Source organism: Zeugodacus cucurbitae, chromosome 3, assembly GCF_028554725.1.
Source record: "Zeugodacus cucurbitae isolate PBARC_wt_2022May chromosome 3, idZeuCucr1.2, whole genome shotgun sequence".
NCBI lineage: Eukaryota > Metazoa > Arthropoda > Insecta > Diptera > Tephritidae > Zeugodacus > Zeugodacus cucurbitae.
In genome coordinates this window covers 70,808,873-70,826,615 of record NC_071668.1, presented here as the reverse complement: position 1 = coordinate 70,826,615, position 17,743 = coordinate 70,808,873, and the positions used below count along the sequence as shown (strand labels likewise).

The following is a 17,743-nucleotide window of genomic DNA, read 5'->3' as shown; positions in this document are numbered from 1 at the left end:
CCTTAGCATGTGGGTCTTCAACCTCCAATCTCAACACAATTTTTTAGCACGCATCCTCGCATGTATGCTAATACTGTAAAACCGCTTGCTTTACCCAACTAAATAATTTATGTAAATTTGCTCAGTAGAGCCCCACTACCCACCGGCTACCACACGCGCACAGTCAACAGCGAAAAGGTACAAAAATCCACAAACAAACAAACGGAAAAGCGGAAAAACACAGAAGGAAAGGTCGTGAAAAATCGCGACACTACATGCCACGTAAAGGCCATAAAGTACAAAAACACACACAAACAAGTAAACACATACACACCAAAATACCTATGTCTACAAAGGATTACGCGAGTTTTCGTTATTATATGTAAGTGTATGTGTGTGTGTGTGTGTGTTGGTAACATTTCATTTTCGCCAATGTTTGGCAACAGTGGCGCATAAAAAAAGAAGCAAGAAGTGACTTGGCAGGTCAGCCCTTGAAATTCACTTCCTAACATTGGTTTTGATTTATTGGGCGGCACAACAACAATACATGCTCCCACACCCTGTTTGCCGCTATCCACTCGTGTGCGGCTCACATTTTACAAGCTGAAATTGAGTGCGGAATTCGTAAATTGGCAATTGCAATTCGAGTAGCGGCAATAAAGTGGCACTCATTCGAAATTACCACCATGTCGGCTTATTATATTGCCGACAATATACGTGGGTCGGTGTTTGGTTGTGAGGAGTGCGGAGTGTGAAGTGAAATAAAACCAAATTGAGAGGTTTGGTGTGAAGTGTTAGGGCGCTATGGATATTCTTAGATCTTGTGTATAGAAAATAAAAATAAAATCGAAAGTGTTTGTTGGCAAGTGATTGAATTTGATTATTTGGTGAAAAAAAATTATTAAATTAAGTTGTGAATTTATAGTGATAGTTGTCATAGGGTTGTGTTATATACTGGAAGTAAGTGGATGTACTTGGCGGGGAATATTTAAATTTATAGCGAGTGAACTTTAAAAGCCTTCATAAAATTTAAATTTAACGAAAAATAATAAATAAATAAAAATAAAATTTTAGTTAGGTGGCAACTCTGTAAATAATTTGATTAATAAAATTATTGCACCCCAGAAGAGCCATTGACGTAGGTAAAATATGGAAAAAAATAAATAATAAATTTCAGAAAGGTGGCAACTCTGTAAATTTTTTTTGTTAAATTTCGAGATAAATAACATTACAAAAAATTATTAATGCATCCCAAACAGCCGCCGGTGCAGGCAAAATATCGAAGAATCTCTCAAGACAACATCTAGGGTAACACCGATGATATCACGATGGCAAAACCGATCTCTGGATACCTTATACAATATCTTACGAAGACGACATCCTTAACCGACAACAGCTTAAACAACAACATCGTTTTCTAAAGGCAGATATAATATGTAAAAAAATAATCGACTCCTAAACTTAAAAGCCTTTGGAGCTTTTTATCATCTGACGGTGGAATTTTGATTAGTTCAATAATTTTAGAGAATCTACATGACGCGATATTTTTACACAGTTTTAAGCTCGAAATATGCTTGTTGAACTCTGATATTTTCCATATCTGTAAAAGATTTTGATACTCCATAAAATGTAGGGAGCTTTTCAAGGTCAAAGCTTACTACCAAAAAAGCATATTTTAACTGAAATAAACGTACGGAAATTAGTTGATTGAACAGCGCCAAAATGTAGGCAACAAAATGTATACATAGACTTATCAAAATAATCCTAAAGGTAGGCAACGATTTTACAAAAGTTAGAGAGTGAGTTTTTTTGTAAGGAAATAAGAGTATAATAAAGGACATCATCACTCCTTCTGCTAAAGATTACTTTGAAATGTTAGACTTAAGCCAAAACAGTAAGTTCTGCGATTACTGTTTTGGCTTAAGTTTCTAGTTACAATATTTTTTGCCAGTAATTGAAGGTTTTCCAGCCACTTCCCGCCAGCATACTTGTTCCCATAAGCCACTAATGAACACAAACCGTCACTAATTTTACACAGCACTTCCTCGACACATTCCTCAACTACCAATATTTCATGCGTTGAAATCAAAATTCAAATTTCTCGCAGCCCCCGGCACCGGCCTTATTTGTAACCATGTAATTTTTTCTCACTTTACCCTCTAATTGAGACACATATTACAGCAAGAAACATAACTTCACAGCTGCTAATCATCAACCGCGCTCATTCGCTGTGCTGTGGCAAGGGTGGAAGACGAATTGTGGCGTGCAAACAAAGCAAATAATGTATGTACATAGTACAAAGTACACACCCACACGCTCCATATTTCTTACTGTAAAATCTTAATTTACTTTTTACATGGCTTCTCACATTTCTGCGCAAATGTCATTTGCTTCACCTACTCTGCATATTCGCCGTGAGTACTATGACCAGTGGACACGCAAAGTTTTTGGTTTGCATGCAAATTTCATTGTAATTTATAAATGCTTAAGTGCGCCTCAAAGTATGCCGTGCCACGTGAAAGTGAGTCAAAAAGGAATTGAAATATTAAAGCAAGAAGGGTGTGCATGTGTGTGTGTTTTACCTTTCTATATATACACTTGCAAATATACTTGTATTATACACCTTTGCTGTAGTGGACGCTGGCGCTTGGCAGATTTACGTGCCAATAATAACGAAATTTCGCATTTCTGTTCATTTTCGTGTTGTCCGCTTCTTGTTAGCGGTAATTTCGACAAAGAATTCAACAGACCGACACAACTATAGCGTGGTAAAGCCGGTGTGTTCGAAATAAGAAACTTGTTAGCAAGCAGCAAGAGTGTTGCCTACATTTAGGTGCAAATTTCCAAGGTTTGTTGACTGGTGGAAAAAGCAAGCTAACAAATTTGAAAATTTTCCACAAATATGGAAACAAAATGTAAGGATGTGCAGCTCGAAATGTTACAGGATAATGAATGAATAAACCTTTGTACAACGCCAGCGACACACCTTGGCAAATAAACAAAGCAAGAACAGCTGTTCGAAGTATATAAAAAAAAGCTTTGACGCGAAGCAAGTTAAAGTAAAAAATTTTCTAACAACAACACTAAAAATCAACAAAAGTACATACTAGACAATTTCTTTAGTATTAAATTCTATGCACTTAAATTCTATAAACTTCATCTATGTATATACTAGCGAGCCATACTGAAAACAATAATATTATTAATTTTCTTGTATTTGATTTTGTCTTCGAACAACTTATCTAGAATACTGACAAAAATCGAATTATGCTCCTAAATGTAGGCAAAGATTTTTTCTACAGAGCGCATTCTTTGAATTTTGAAATCAAATAGAGAATACAAATTATATTTAATATCAAAAAGCATCGTAACAAGTAGATTGCTCTTAAAAGTATGCAATTTGAATATGTTCCTACCAAAATGTTACTAATGTTTCAGTTTAAATTTTTCATATGAAAGTTAAAGCTTTTCAAAACCATTTCTGGAAATAATAAAACACATTTCTAGTAGCTTTCCTAGTAGTTTCTTCAGCACAAGGTAAAAAACTTATTCAAAATTTTGGTTACTGGAATTCTCAACAAAAACCTAAATATTCTTTGCTCCAAAAGGTAGGCAACATTTGTATTATATACGTTTTACATGCCTAAATGTATGCTAAGTAAAATAGCTTATTACACAGCAACTTATACTATCAAAAGTGTTACAGCTGATTGTCAATGAAGAGCTCTTTATTTATGAATTCAGTCAAGTTTCTATAAAAATTCGAAGAAGTTGTTTCCAAAAAAAGTGTTTTTTCTTCGCTAAGGGAAAGTTAGTAAAACTAATTTCAAATAATTCACGAAAAATTTACCGAATATTTTTTGAGGAGGCCCAAATTATCAATTAGAGGTTGCACTTTAAGAATACTGCAAAAGCTTTCAAAAATGTAAGCACAAGGCTGCCATAGTACAGAGTGCAATGCCCAGACGTTGTTGAAGTCAGCAAGTCACTTACTTCTCCACCGTTAGTTGCCATGTGCTTTTGTAGCACAAACCTGCCCATATTTATTTTGTTATTTTTATTTGCTGCCTTTTGATGTGTGCTCTGTGCTTGTGTTTGTTTGCACACAATTCGTGTGACAAGCCGCGTACAATAGCGTTAACAGGGTTAGTGCTAGTGCCTGTTGTGTACATCTGACACCTTACACGTGTGTTTCTTCTTGTTCTTTTGTAATTTTATTGCATTCCGTTTTACTTCTTCGGCTGTTTCTTAAAGAGAACTATATTTTGCGAGCTGACTTGTAAGAAAGGCAGTTGCGCTAGGGTTGACATAAGCTATGAAATTATAACTCAGACCTACTAGATTTATCGAAATTTTTGCATGTGACTTCAGTCTGTTGGGTAAGTCATTCGCAGGTTTAATGGATGATTTGAGAACATAGGTCTCCATGGTTAATATATCGAAGTTGAATTATAGCAAATGATTGGGGAAATTAAATACCGAATAGCCTTGAATTTCGAAAATAAAAATTTGAATTTTGAAAAATACTGAATTTCGGAAATAAAATTTGGAAAAATAATTTTAAATATTTTAAACGTCGAAAAAAATTTTATTATCAAAAATATTCTTAAATATCGAAAACAAACTTTTAAAAATCGAAAATAAAGTTAAAATATGAAAAAAAATATACAGAAAACAATTTTACAATTTAAATATCCATTTTTTAGATTGAAAAATCTTGAAATTTCGAAGCAATTTTTTTAATATCGAAAACAAATTTATAAAATTAGTGAAAAATATGAAATATCGAAGTAAATTCTCAATATAGGATTTTTGTTAAATATATTTTTATTTCGAAAAATATCCCAAAAATTTTTAAATGTCGAATGATTTTTTTTAAATCGAAAAAAATATATATATTGACATATAATTTTTTTTTTCGATAATTATTCGATAATACAATTTTTTCGATATTGAAATTTTTTTTTCGAAATTAAATTTTTTTTTCGAAATTAAATTTTTTTTGTTAAGAACATATATTTTTTATAAAAATATTCCATACAGAACAGTGCAGTCTTTGTATAAAACCTCAATCTTTCCAGTCACAAAATATGCCAACTTAGCAGCCTTAGCACAAAGAAGTGTCAAAAGGCACAAATGAGCAAACACAAATCACACAAAATCTTCCACATTTACTTATATGCCAGGACTCCTTCATAACTACTTGCCCTCACACACTCATAAATACACTCGCTATCCTTAGTGCTATCCACTTAAGTTCTCTATTGTTTAGCAGCAATAGCAACAACAACAACAACAAAATCACTAACAACAAAGATAAGACATAAGACGCTGCACTTAAGTGGCGACACGTTTGAGCTGCGCATTGTTTTTGCTTTTTCACCACTTTTCTTAGATACACACACACATAAACACTTTCTTACTTGCAAGAACATTCAATTTACCTTGCTTTCTTTCATACTTTATTGTCATTGTTTTTGGTTTTTCACGGCTTTGTTGCCGGCAAATGATTGTGTACGCCTATTTCATGTCTGGCACCTGCTGTTCGTTTTAACTGCATTCAATTTTGTTTTTGTTGTTGTTGTTACTGCTGTTGAATAGCGGCAACTTGGCACACTTCCGGTATGAAAGCTTCACATTTGCAAATGTCTGCTGGATCTCTATGAGTGTAGGAGAGTATGTGTGTGATTGTGTTTATGCTGAGTGCCACATACACATACATACATTTGATAATATATGAGTTCATTTAAGTAGGCAGCGCAGAGCTTCCTTTGCACAGCCTTGCGCTCCAACAACAAACAATAGTGTCGGCGGCGCAAAAAGTATGATTTGCACATAAATTGCCACACAGAGCACTCCACTCTCCTCGACCCCCGCACCACATAATTTTCAACACTGTCTAATATACATTTTAATTGCATCACATTACAAATTACATGAGCTCATGAGTACGTGGCTGGCATTAGCTGATCGTCGGCGGAACGCTCGGAAGAATGGAGAGCATATACAGACCTCTGTTGTTGTAGGTGTGTGTGTTTGTATGTCATGGTTGACTGCAGATTTTGTCAGATAAAGTTGTGCGCCTGCAGTTGCTCAGTTATATTTGTTTTCGCGTGTGTGTGTGTGTGAGCTCACTTGTGAAGGATATGTGCGAGGCAAAGGTTGAAAGTTTACGGAAGCATTTACACAGTGCAATGACTTGCTGTCACAATGCGTCTGCTGTTTGTTAGTTTTGATTCGGAAATTTGCAGGAAATTGTAGTTTTGTTGGCAATTTAATTTTTTCTTCTGATTTTGCGGTATTTTAAAGAGTTTTTGAGGGAAAATGAAGGCTGAAAAACACTGTTTGGTATTTGTGCTCAACACACCTTGAGGACTGTCGAATTTTTGCAAGATTGTGATTGATCTTTAAACAGACTGATTTGGCTCTTTTCTATAGAATGTAGTAGTTTTTTGGAATAGTACGTGACAATTTGATTTCTCTCTCTTCAACTGTTGAATTCAGGCTGAGAGAGCTTTCACTAATGCAAGATTAAGGGCTACAGTTAGACTGTTGTGTTGATAGACAGAAACAAGCTCCTATTATTATAGCTAAAATCCCCTTTTCTAATACTGGGGCTAGTTTTATTTCTTCCGAACTTAAACCTGGTAATTTGTCGGAGTTGTGTCAGGTTACTAGAAAACTAAATATAATCAATAAATATGAATAAATACAAGCGCTTAGATCTTTAGGCAATTGCAGCAGATGATTTTCAGAATGGAAAATACAGCAGTTTAAATAACGAGATTTGCCAAAAGTCAACTGATTTAGCCCAAAGTGCTCAAAACACAGTGTGACGCTTTTCCCCTAATGTTTATTTATCTTCAGATACCGAAAATAATACAGGCACCCTTTAATATTAACCCCTATATTTTTAGTGTTTACTCTGGCAATAAATACTTAGCGATGTTCTTTTATACGTTTGAGTATCTGCAGTGCATGAAAAATTCTTAACATTAATCTGTGGTCATCAAGATAAATTTACTTTTTTTAATGACATATACAGTTGAACTTCCCATACTCGAATCCCCATAATCCACAAAACAACTTCGAGTTAGAGAAACTTCCGAGTTACGGAAGGTATTTTGTATTGTTTCAATGCCAATTCTAGAGTTCAAGTATAGAAATTCGAGTTATGGAAGTTCAACTGTATATGGTAGAGATCAAACTGTATATGCCTTAGAAAAAAAAAAGATACATCGATCAATGAGTCAACATTTAATCGAGATCATCTCCACATGAAAGCCTATTGTCGGTCAACTGGTCATCATCTGGCAAAGCGCTTGAAGCAATTTGGGCTCAATAGATACAAAAGGCTTCTTCAGTTGAACGCGGTCAGCCGCCATGGAAGTATCTTTCTTATAGATCAAGACATTTTCGATGTTGATGATGAAGAAACTTTTAATAAACTAAACAACTAACTCTCCGAAAAAATTTCCAACGATGCACAAAATGTTATTTCAAGGGTTTAACGTGGCCACCATCCAGTTGCTGTAATGGTTTGGTGGGAAGTCTCCATTAAAGGCGTTACAATTTTCACTTTTGTGAAAAAGAAGTTAAAGCTGGGGCAAAAGTATGACAGCATAATATTTTAAAATTAGTGGTAAAACAGTTAGCAATACTCTCTTGGATGGAGAGCATTGGATATTCCAGTAAGAAGAGTAATATTTCTGTTTTCATTTCTACAGATGATTGGCCGTCTGGAAGTGTAGATTTGAGTCCAATAGATTTCAGTAAGTTGTCAGAGTTTGACTACATGGCCAATCGAATAACCCTCAGAAATTTGGAGAGTCTTAAAAAACCCTTGGTTCGAGCAGTCTCGTTAATTCCAAAAGAAACTGCGCGTGCAGTTATTGATCAATGGCCGTTTTGTTTTAGGGCTTGTAGGAAGCAAAAGGTGATCATTTTGAATAAAATTTTGTATGTCGCTCATATAATATATGTAGATTTATTAAATAAAATTAACTTTATTAAGAAATGTACTCTAGTTCCAATTTTATAACGGCTTGGACTTGTTACAGAACGTATATAGAGTTTGAATGCTGAACAGTCAGGCTATTTAAATTAATAATAATATATGATGTAATGAACAATATATCATACTCGCGATGTATTCAACAGGCATATTGAGTTGTTGTATATAATATCTTTACTAAATCATCACTCAGCAAGCATTGTTCTCTTCGAATGTGCAGTAATATAATTTACTAATATAAAGTAAAATTTGGGCTTTCCTTGTGATATATGAAAAAATAGGTCTTCTACTTGTTGGAAGAGCAAATTAAGTTCAAGTATTGTGTCTTTTACTCACATAAATAACTGTTTTCTGTATACTATATGGCTATTAAGAGATGACGACTCAGTCTGCAGTACCCTGTATTCACTATTGACGGCAGACGTACCTTTTCTTCACTATTTATTGGCTAAAAATTTCCAATAACAGCTTTTCTTTTAGTTAAGTCTGTATTTTCCAATTCCGGTCTCTTCACTATTGACATCAACTGATGGAATGGGTCAGGTCCTATTGAACTCCTTTCGAACTAAATTATTTAATCTCCTTCATATAATTCTATGATTCTATGACGAAATCTATTAGGACCTTTTCCCCCACTCAAGGACCTAGTAAGACTCAATCTTATTACATATCAGATAGGCAAGCAGCAACAAAATAAAAAAAAAATTCAAACTTTATTTCGATCACGGAAAGCTTATTTCCGAGGATTATTAGTCAGCTCTTTAAAACTGCCTTCTTAAAGTCGGAACTGCCAGAAATGTAGAGATATTAAAATTTCTCATTAATTTTTACAGAATTTAGAACAATTAAAGCAGAAGTACAACTACTTAAAAAAATAGTATTAAAGGAATATCTAACTTTCCGTTAATAAAAAAAAAATACAGGAAAATCAGTCCATACAAAATTCAAAGAAAAATTCACACGCCTTAAGTGTTACAAAAAACATTAAAATACACCCCAAGCAAGTCAACCGAAATTTTGTTACACATATTATTTGCTTGATTTTCTACTCAACACCTGACATTACGCAAACTTCACGTTACACCAAAGCACTTTAATTACTAGCAACCACTAAGAAAGTTAACGAAACACACCTACCGGCAAGTCAAGTCAGCTGTGTAAGTCAAAGTCAGCAAGAACATCCCGAAAAATAACAAACTACACACATGGAGAGCACAATCAACTGTACATCAGTTGGAGAGACAACAACAAAAGATATACAACAGCAACACCGTAAAGCCATACGTTCGTTTAATAACGTTAAGTTACACCTTCAACACTAACAACAAGCGAACAGTTGTAAATACAATAACAAAGAAGAAAAAAATATAGTACAAAACTTAGCATAACCACAGGCGTTGTGGCATACTTTAATGAAGTTGGTGGTGGAGAAGTGAAAGTAAGCAAGCCATGCCGCCAGAGCCGTGCAAGAGTTGTGGAGTATTTATTTAAAAACTTTGGGCACAAAATGTAAGGAGAGACAGACATGCATACATACACTTGTAGTTGTAGATAAGCGTGGGAACGCACAACTCACTGCCAGTGTGCTGTAGTGAAAGTCGTAAGACTGTGCGGCAGGCAAACTTATTTTGTATTTTAAAGTTTTTCGGTTTACTGGCGTGAAAAGTTTTCCTGCTTCAGCGCATAAAGTTCAAATAACCGCGCGAAGAATATGTACATCTAAGCAGAAATCGTCTTAGTACGGGGTTAAAAGTGATGAGAGTAGATAAAAGGCGCGGCAAAACTGTGAGGTTAGGCGGGTGAGTGGAAGTTTTCAAGTTGGTGTGGATTAAGAAAATTGATGAGCGGAGGCTTATAGTAATTTCTTTATGGTGGGATACATATTAAAAACATATTAAGCTGATATTTCTATGTTAATAAAATTGTATAACTTGTTACTTAATGACTTACAGGCAGCTAAGCAAGTAGAGAAATGGTTGGGAAGTGGAAACTGGGGCTGTAGTTGAAGTAAAATAATCAGTTGTATTTAATAGCAAAGTATTTAGTGACAATGTCAAGAGAATTTGTTGTAATCTTTTGATGTTGATCTTTTAAACCCGAGACATTGCTTTCAAAATATCCAATTGAAAATCGTTTTCTAAAGAACACACGTATTTGCAATGGTCTGTACGAAAATTTTTAACTTGTGGAACAAAATTAGAATTCAACACGAACAACAATGCTTCGCAATCAAGTGACCAGTACCGACATTTTCAAGGACTTTGCTGCATGGGTCCTAGCCACTTTCATAATACAGTTTCATTACTAATCTCGGAATTATATTTTTCATCCAGAACTTTCATCCACATATAATTTTTGTTAATGCTTGAGCTTCCAAACCTTTTTGAAAAATTGGTAATTACTTTACTTTACAATCCTCAACGCTTTTCAAGAACACAGTGACATCAGCTTGTCTCTCTAAGTACACTACTTATACAATGTTCGGACAAAAATGTAAAATTCGTTGCCTACCTTTTGGCGCCATATCATAAAAAATCAAGATATTAGAAACCATGAGAAAAATATTTGATCTTAAACTTACTAAATGAAATTTCCAAAATAAACTAAACAACTAAACCTCGCTTCATTTACTAAGTTATACTTTAGAGTCTTAACTTCTAAAAAAACGAACATAACTGATCATAGTAGAAACGTCAAATAACTGTAAGTCTAGGAAAACGAATTTAAGTTCCAAAATGTTTAAGTAGAGCGCATTTTGTAGCTTCGGTGGGGAAGAGAATTTTCGAAATGGTGATAGAAACCCTTTCGAAGAACAAAATGTAAATTATATTATTTTTTCCTAAAGTTCTTAAATGGAGCATACTATCTATAAGTTATCATCCCTGATATTTTCTATAAAATCAGTATTTTTTGTTGTTTTCCAGCAACTAGTTATATAGAACAGGTCTATATTGTACTGAAAAGGTCATGCTCAAAAGAAAAAGGAGTAAAATATCGGAACCTCATTTCCAAGTGTCTAGTAATTGTATGCCTTTTTTAGACTCTAGCACAGTAATGGTACTCTTTAAAGTTCTGGAGCTGTGTGAGACACTGTGAAAATGGGAAGCTACAATAAAATGACAGGTCATCCTTGGAACCACGATTATTGATCTAACCAAATATTTTTTTAAGGGGCTATACCAGCGATTTTTTTTAAATGAAGAGCTCGAACGATTGTCTCGAAGTCCATTGCACATAATAAGGTATATTTTCAGCTACATTTCAAAATTTTTGTTTGCAAAAATATTGAATAATAACGGAGTTATATGCTATCTTCGGAGGTGCCAGAAAAAAACTAACCCTAACTTCTGACATGATTCTGGCCGAATGAGTTGTTGAAACAAAAAATTTCAAAAAGCATATGAAAGTTAAATATATTTCCTATACAATAACCCAAAGTGAACTAAGTATATGACATTTAATTTTTTTTTACCCGAATTCGACATGTTTGTTGCCATTGATTTAACCCTTACATTTATTCAAAAATTCTAATTTTGAAATTCAAAAGTAAACAAATTTCAAACCAAAAAAAAATATTTTTTAAATGAATAAAAGAAAATGCCGAATACTTTCTGCTTATGCAAAACAACTCATGGAAGCAATTTACTAATGTTTTGTGCTCCAACTGGCAAATTGCAAACAATTTTATCAATATATATTAAATTGTTCAAGATAAAAAAGGCGGGTTAATGTAAACAAATACATGAATTGTTTACTATTTTATTGTCAAAACTGGGTATGTCAAATATTTAGTTCACTTTGTTGAATACACTTTGCAATAACCTACGATTTTTGAAAAATTTCAAAAATTTACAAAATGGCGTAGTTCTGAAAAAAATTTCGTTTATTAGATAAAAAATTGCCTTTTTTTAAATACCAATATAACAATTTTCAACCAATAAATCAAAAAAAATTAAATCGTAGGTCATTGCATAGAAAATATATTCAAGAATACACAGTTTAAATTTGAAGTCGATCGGTCAATGTATAGTTGAGTTATGATGTCAGCAATTTTCAGAAATGTCGTTTCGAGAAAAAAACCTGCGGGCGGTCGCTCTTTGGAACGCTACCATTCAAAAACTATTCAAGATACGATCTTACCGCTTTCACAGGATGTTTTTGAAAGTATAAACTATCGAATAAGCAAAAAAAGAAAATGTCGCACTGGTATCGCCCTTTAGGAAATAATATGTCTTGGAGTGAGAACACCTAAAAACGCTATTTAAAGTTAATTCTTTTAATAAATTAAGTAGTAGTTATTTCTTCGAAGACACTGTTTTGATTTAATGTTTGGTAAAATTGCTATGAATTCATAAAATCACTCACAATAGTGTATATAATTCGAAAACACAAGGATGTGGCAAATTATCTACTGTCCGCCTAAAGGTATCTTACAAATTGTAATAATATTTATTTGAAAATTTTCATTAGTGGTTAAAATTGATAATGTTTGATTAAACTGGTAAAATGTCTTAAACAGTTTTTTACAACATTTTCTTTAAACTTAACAACTGATTATCGCAACCTATTTGCTACTCAGAAAAAATAATCAGCATTTTCAAAAATTAACACTTATTAGAATAGAACTCGCTGAAAGTTCACTTCAACACTGGAATATTAAAGAAGCAGCTTATTTAGCAAAAAGCAATACCTTGGATTCAATTATAATTAAATTTATATTTTTATGAATAATAATTTGATGTCAGCCTAAAAGTATGCAGCGATAAGCATATCATTTTTACTAATTTATTATTTTAAATTGTTCATATAGTGAGTATGTGGATTTTAGCGCAATAGAAGTACCCATTATACATAAAATTTTTTTTAATAATATAAACTTTTATATATGTACATTTGAACTCTATTTTGTCACTTACTAAACACTTAATAAATTCCAAACTTAGCTTACTTCTCCTCCACGCTTAAGTTTGTTGCGCAACTTAGCGGCTTCCCACAAAATATTTTTGTTTACTGCCACAACTTCCAATTCAATAAACACAAAGCACTTGTTCACACACATAACTTGCACAAAAGTTGGCACCGGCTAACTCGGCCATAGTTAGCAAGCGAAAGTATTCACTACACAGCATTGCTGTTGTTGTGCAGTTGATGTTTACATCTTCACTTTTCACGTTATACTTTTATGATACATCATTCAGCTGATTGAAGCGCAAATCATAAAAACAAGCATTCAATCAATTAAGTAATCAATCAAGCAATTAGTTGTTCAGCTGTGATTGCTTTTGCAGTTTTCTGAGTTGGAAAAATATTTTTTGTTTTTATTATTTCTCTTTGTTTTTGCTATTTCTTTTTATTGTTCCTTTTTGTTTATTGAGAAGGAAAATCAATTAATGATGAAGCTTTCAAAAACACTTTCGGTTTGTATTGATTGGTTGAGTATTTAGGAAGTCATTGCCTTTGTAGTACCATTTTCACTAAAAATATATTGTTTTTGTTGTTATTTTGCAAGCATAATCAGTTTTAATTATTTTGTATTTCTTCATTTATTTATCATTTTTCAAATATTTTTTTCACTTCCTTCAATATTTTAACTTTTTTTTTCGCTTTGCGAAATTTCACTTTTTCTTTTCCGTAGTTACTTTCTTGCACTTTTTACTTTTCCAATATTTTCTCAATAGAATTTTCAATAAAATTTTCTTTATGCCATTATTTCATTACCCAAAATGTACACCAACCAAGAGTTGAACTCGCCAACATATATCAACCTTTCCACCAGCAATAATGCCAAACACTTTCCTTTCCAAACAAAAACACTCCGTACCGCTATTACATCAACCGCATACTACCAAACTAACTGGCATTCAATATTTTATCGTATGTTTTTGTCACTTCGCCGCTTCACCGACAAACACTTTGCTGTCAAATAGTATCTACACACACGAACATACACGCTGTTTTGTGCACCGACGACCACGACAACGACAATCGACGCGTACGCGACCTCCAAACACACCAAAATCGCCACCACCAACGACGTGAGTGCGATAGCAGCAAATAACTTTCGTATACTGAAATTGCCCTACGACAATTGTCGCATTTTATGCGACAAACGTAAATTTCGATGCACTTCGGCTTCGGTGGGCGCAATCGTATTTTATATGCTGCTGGCGCACGGTGCGCTGTGTGCCGCTATTTTAGTACAACGAAGTTCGAAAAACGAAGTGATGTCGAGCCTCCAGCATGTGCTGTATTGTGCTTGGGAAAATGCGCATTGTTGTCACAATTCGAAATTTCAACACTGTTGTTGTTTGTGTGTTTATATGCGGCCGACTCGTGGGAAATTTGTTGTCCTAGTCCTGATTCGGTGCAAAGATTTGTGTGTTTGTTTGTATGTATAACAAGTCAAATGTTTCGGAAATGAGAGCGAAAGAGAGAGAGAGTGTGTATTTAAAAAAAAATCGTATCCGAAAAGCCAGTGAGCGCCTGAGCACCTGATTTCGAATTTGCCAAACGCATGCGCAAAAATGAGTGTAATTATTAGTACCGGTTCGATTTGGTTTTATTCGAAAAATATAGAAAAATGTTGTTTTGTTCGAAAAAACATCCAATCATTCGTTGTTATTTGAGATAACCTATTGATATATATATTTTCGGATTTAGATATTTTTATACATATCCAAAGCATATTTTATAGCTTTATATCAGAGATAACATATTAAGTACTATTATAATATATACTTCTACACCTAATAGCGTTTTTAGACAGGAGCTGATTGATCAATTAACCGGCCTCTGGTCCATTAAAACGCTTATTAAGATCGATTTAATAAAATCTACATTTATTTTTAATTGAATTTAAATCGACTTGAAAATCAAATGCAACTCTGCGACTGTGTAATTATATATACGTTCTTTGTTTGCGATTGGCTGAATTTTTTGATAAAAAGAGCTACGGTAGATATCGCTGCTAAAAATATCAATCAGCTGATGAAACTTACCAACTTCTTATGAAAAGCAAAAACAAAAATGTATAACAGCTGATCGATTATCGAGTAGCCGGCAGTGCGAAGGGCAAAAACTAGTTTCTTAATCAAAATTTTAATTGCTCAATTAATTTGGTAATTTGGCTGTCTACAATATAAACCATTAATCACTCATACCTTCATATCGAACATTGTAGAACTTTTTAAATATAAGAGAGAATCTTCAATTGAGCACTTTGTCACCACATTTTATAAGTTGATATTCAGTTCTCAGATGGGTATCTCGGCTATTAAGCTCTGAAAAAGTTACAATATTTTTCTATGAGCTTATACTTAATGAAGTAATTGAGAATTGTTTTTTTTTGAAGAACCATCGGTTAGTTTTGAAAGCACTTTTATCTGTTGAAGCTTTGGTCTGCGATCTCTAGGGCTTATTTTCAAATCTTCTTAAAATTGTACAATTCTGTTGAAGATTGTCTAAGCTTGGATCTTCTCCTAAGGATCTTTGGTCATCCCGACGCCAAAAATTTTATATTTTCGAATGAGTCAGTGGAAATTAGGATAGCCTTAAGCTAAAACTCTTAAAAGCTTGTTCTAGTTATGTTTAGGCTTAGACTTAGGCCTGGGGAACACAAACTCGGATTTGAAAAAACGGAACAGATTTGAAAATGAAGGAGAAATTAAATCAAACGGAATTTCAGAGGATGAATTAGAATTAAACATCGAAATTGAAAGGAAAGAATTTGTTGTTATTGAAGGAAGTGAAACAAAACGTGAACGATAAGAAGTTTCTTTAAACACATAAAATTGCAACGAATAAGAAATAAAATAATTTTGACGTATTTAATTGAAATTAATTGAATGAAACGAATGGGAATTGAAAAAATATGGATCGTGATTATATGGAAAAGGAAGTTATAGAATAGAAAACTATTGCAATAAACTCGTCGTAATTATGTTAATTGGAACGCAACAAATAAAAAAAGAATTGAAGGAAGTAGAATCAATTCCAATAAAAAGCGACACAGTTTTTCGAATGGAACGAAATGGAATTTACAATGGAACAACACAAAATGGAAACGAAACACAAAAGAATAAAACAAGATGAAAACAGAATTAATAGATTTAATAATAATATTAAAAATATTTTAACAAATTGGACAGTATTCTGTTGCATGGAACTGAACGGAATCTGAAAAGCAACGATACAAAAAGGAATCGAAACAAATCAAAAAGAATGAAACAATATAAAAACAGATTTGATAGAAATAAAAAATAATTCAATAAATACGAAGGTATTATATTGTATGGAACGGAACGGAAACTGAAATGGAACGATACAAAAAGGAATCGAAACAAATATATTAATAATTGGACCAAGTGGAAACAGAATTGATAGAAATCAACAAAATTCCAACATGATCGAAGCAATTATATATGGAACGGAATGGAATTTTTAATAGAACGATACAAAATGGAATCGAAACAAAGAATTTAATTAAGGAGAATATGATTCATAATTGATAAAAAAACTGTTTCAAACTTTTTGGAGCAATTATATATGGAACTGTATGTAATTTTTAATGGAACGATACAAAATGGAATTGAAACAAATAAAGAATAGAACTAAATTAAATCAGAAATGATAGAATTGAAAAAATTCAATACGGTCGACACCATTATATTGAAAGAAACTGAACGGAATCGAAACGTAAGGAAAAGGAACAAAATGGAATCGAAACGAATAAAAATTTAAATATAATAAAAAATTTAAGAAAAAATAAATAAAAGCAAATTATGTAAATAAAAATGGGATCGAAACCAGTTTAACCGAAATGAAACAGTATGAGAGTAGCGGTATTTAAAGAAACTTAAAAGCTGCATTAATTGATGAGAAATTGAAATTCGTTGGAAAGAAATGTGATAGCGAACAGACGAACATTAAAATTTGATATCTTAAAATTTTTCGAATATACTAGACAAGCTTGTGTTAATTTAGTAGGTCCTGCGGCAACGCTTTTAGTAGCGTATAAAATATAGATTACAATTCGGTACACACGCATTTCACTTGAATTTCAGGTACACGTCTTTTAAGAGTAAATTCGGAAAATCGTTGCATATATTATATTTATTGTACATATTTATATTTACATATATACATATGTGTATATACGAGTGAAATATCAGTTAAACAGCGCCGCTGCTCATAGCCTCATATGATGCATCAGCGAACGTCCAATATCCGCAGCATGCCAATCTCAGTAGTCCACTGAGCCTACAACTCGCCAGCAGACACACACACACACACACACACATTACCGCATGCCAACGTTAAGCTAAAGCCACAGCTATCCATTGCGAGCGTCTTCAAAGTGTATACACATTGTAAGGCAATTCCATTGAGAATTTCGCCTCCAAACTGCTTACCTTGCGTCATGCCATTCATCTTCTGCTGATGCGCTGATTTTAATATTAATTTTTTTCTGATGTATTTATTTGCGCGATATACAAGCCAATCAATTTAAGCATATATGTACATATATGTATGGTATATGAATTGGACCTGTTTTCGTTTAAAGCCAACATTTAATTTAATATACATACATATGTATGTGTGGGTGTGTGTATTACCAAATTTTATTTATTTACAAATATATTTATTTATGTGATTTTTTCTGAGAAAAAGTACAACCATCATGCCATAACATATAGAATTGCACTTACGAAAGCCAATAGCTGACTTAAAAGCTTTTGAGGCGCTCAAGAA

The 17,743-nt window shown here is 33.1% G+C and overlaps 1 protein-coding gene across 4 annotated transcripts in view; it reads right to left on the bottom strand.

Moving 5' to 3' along the window:
• The window catches only part of LOC105216972 (chaoptin), a 292,722-nt gene that overhangs the window by 211,114 nt on the left and 63,865 nt on the right, over positions 1–17,743 (bottom strand). For 2 of the 4 annotated variants that reach the window (XM_011191760.3, XM_011191761.3), the window contains exon 1: positions 12,910–14,359. The exons of 1 other annotated variant lie outside the window; for it this stretch is intronic. The gene's annotated coding sequence lies outside the window, so the exon portion shown is untranslated. Of the gene's footprint in view, positions 1–12,909; positions 14,360–17,743 lie in introns of those variants that run through there. One more of the 4 variants, XM_029043332.2, reaches the window with a different exon arrangement.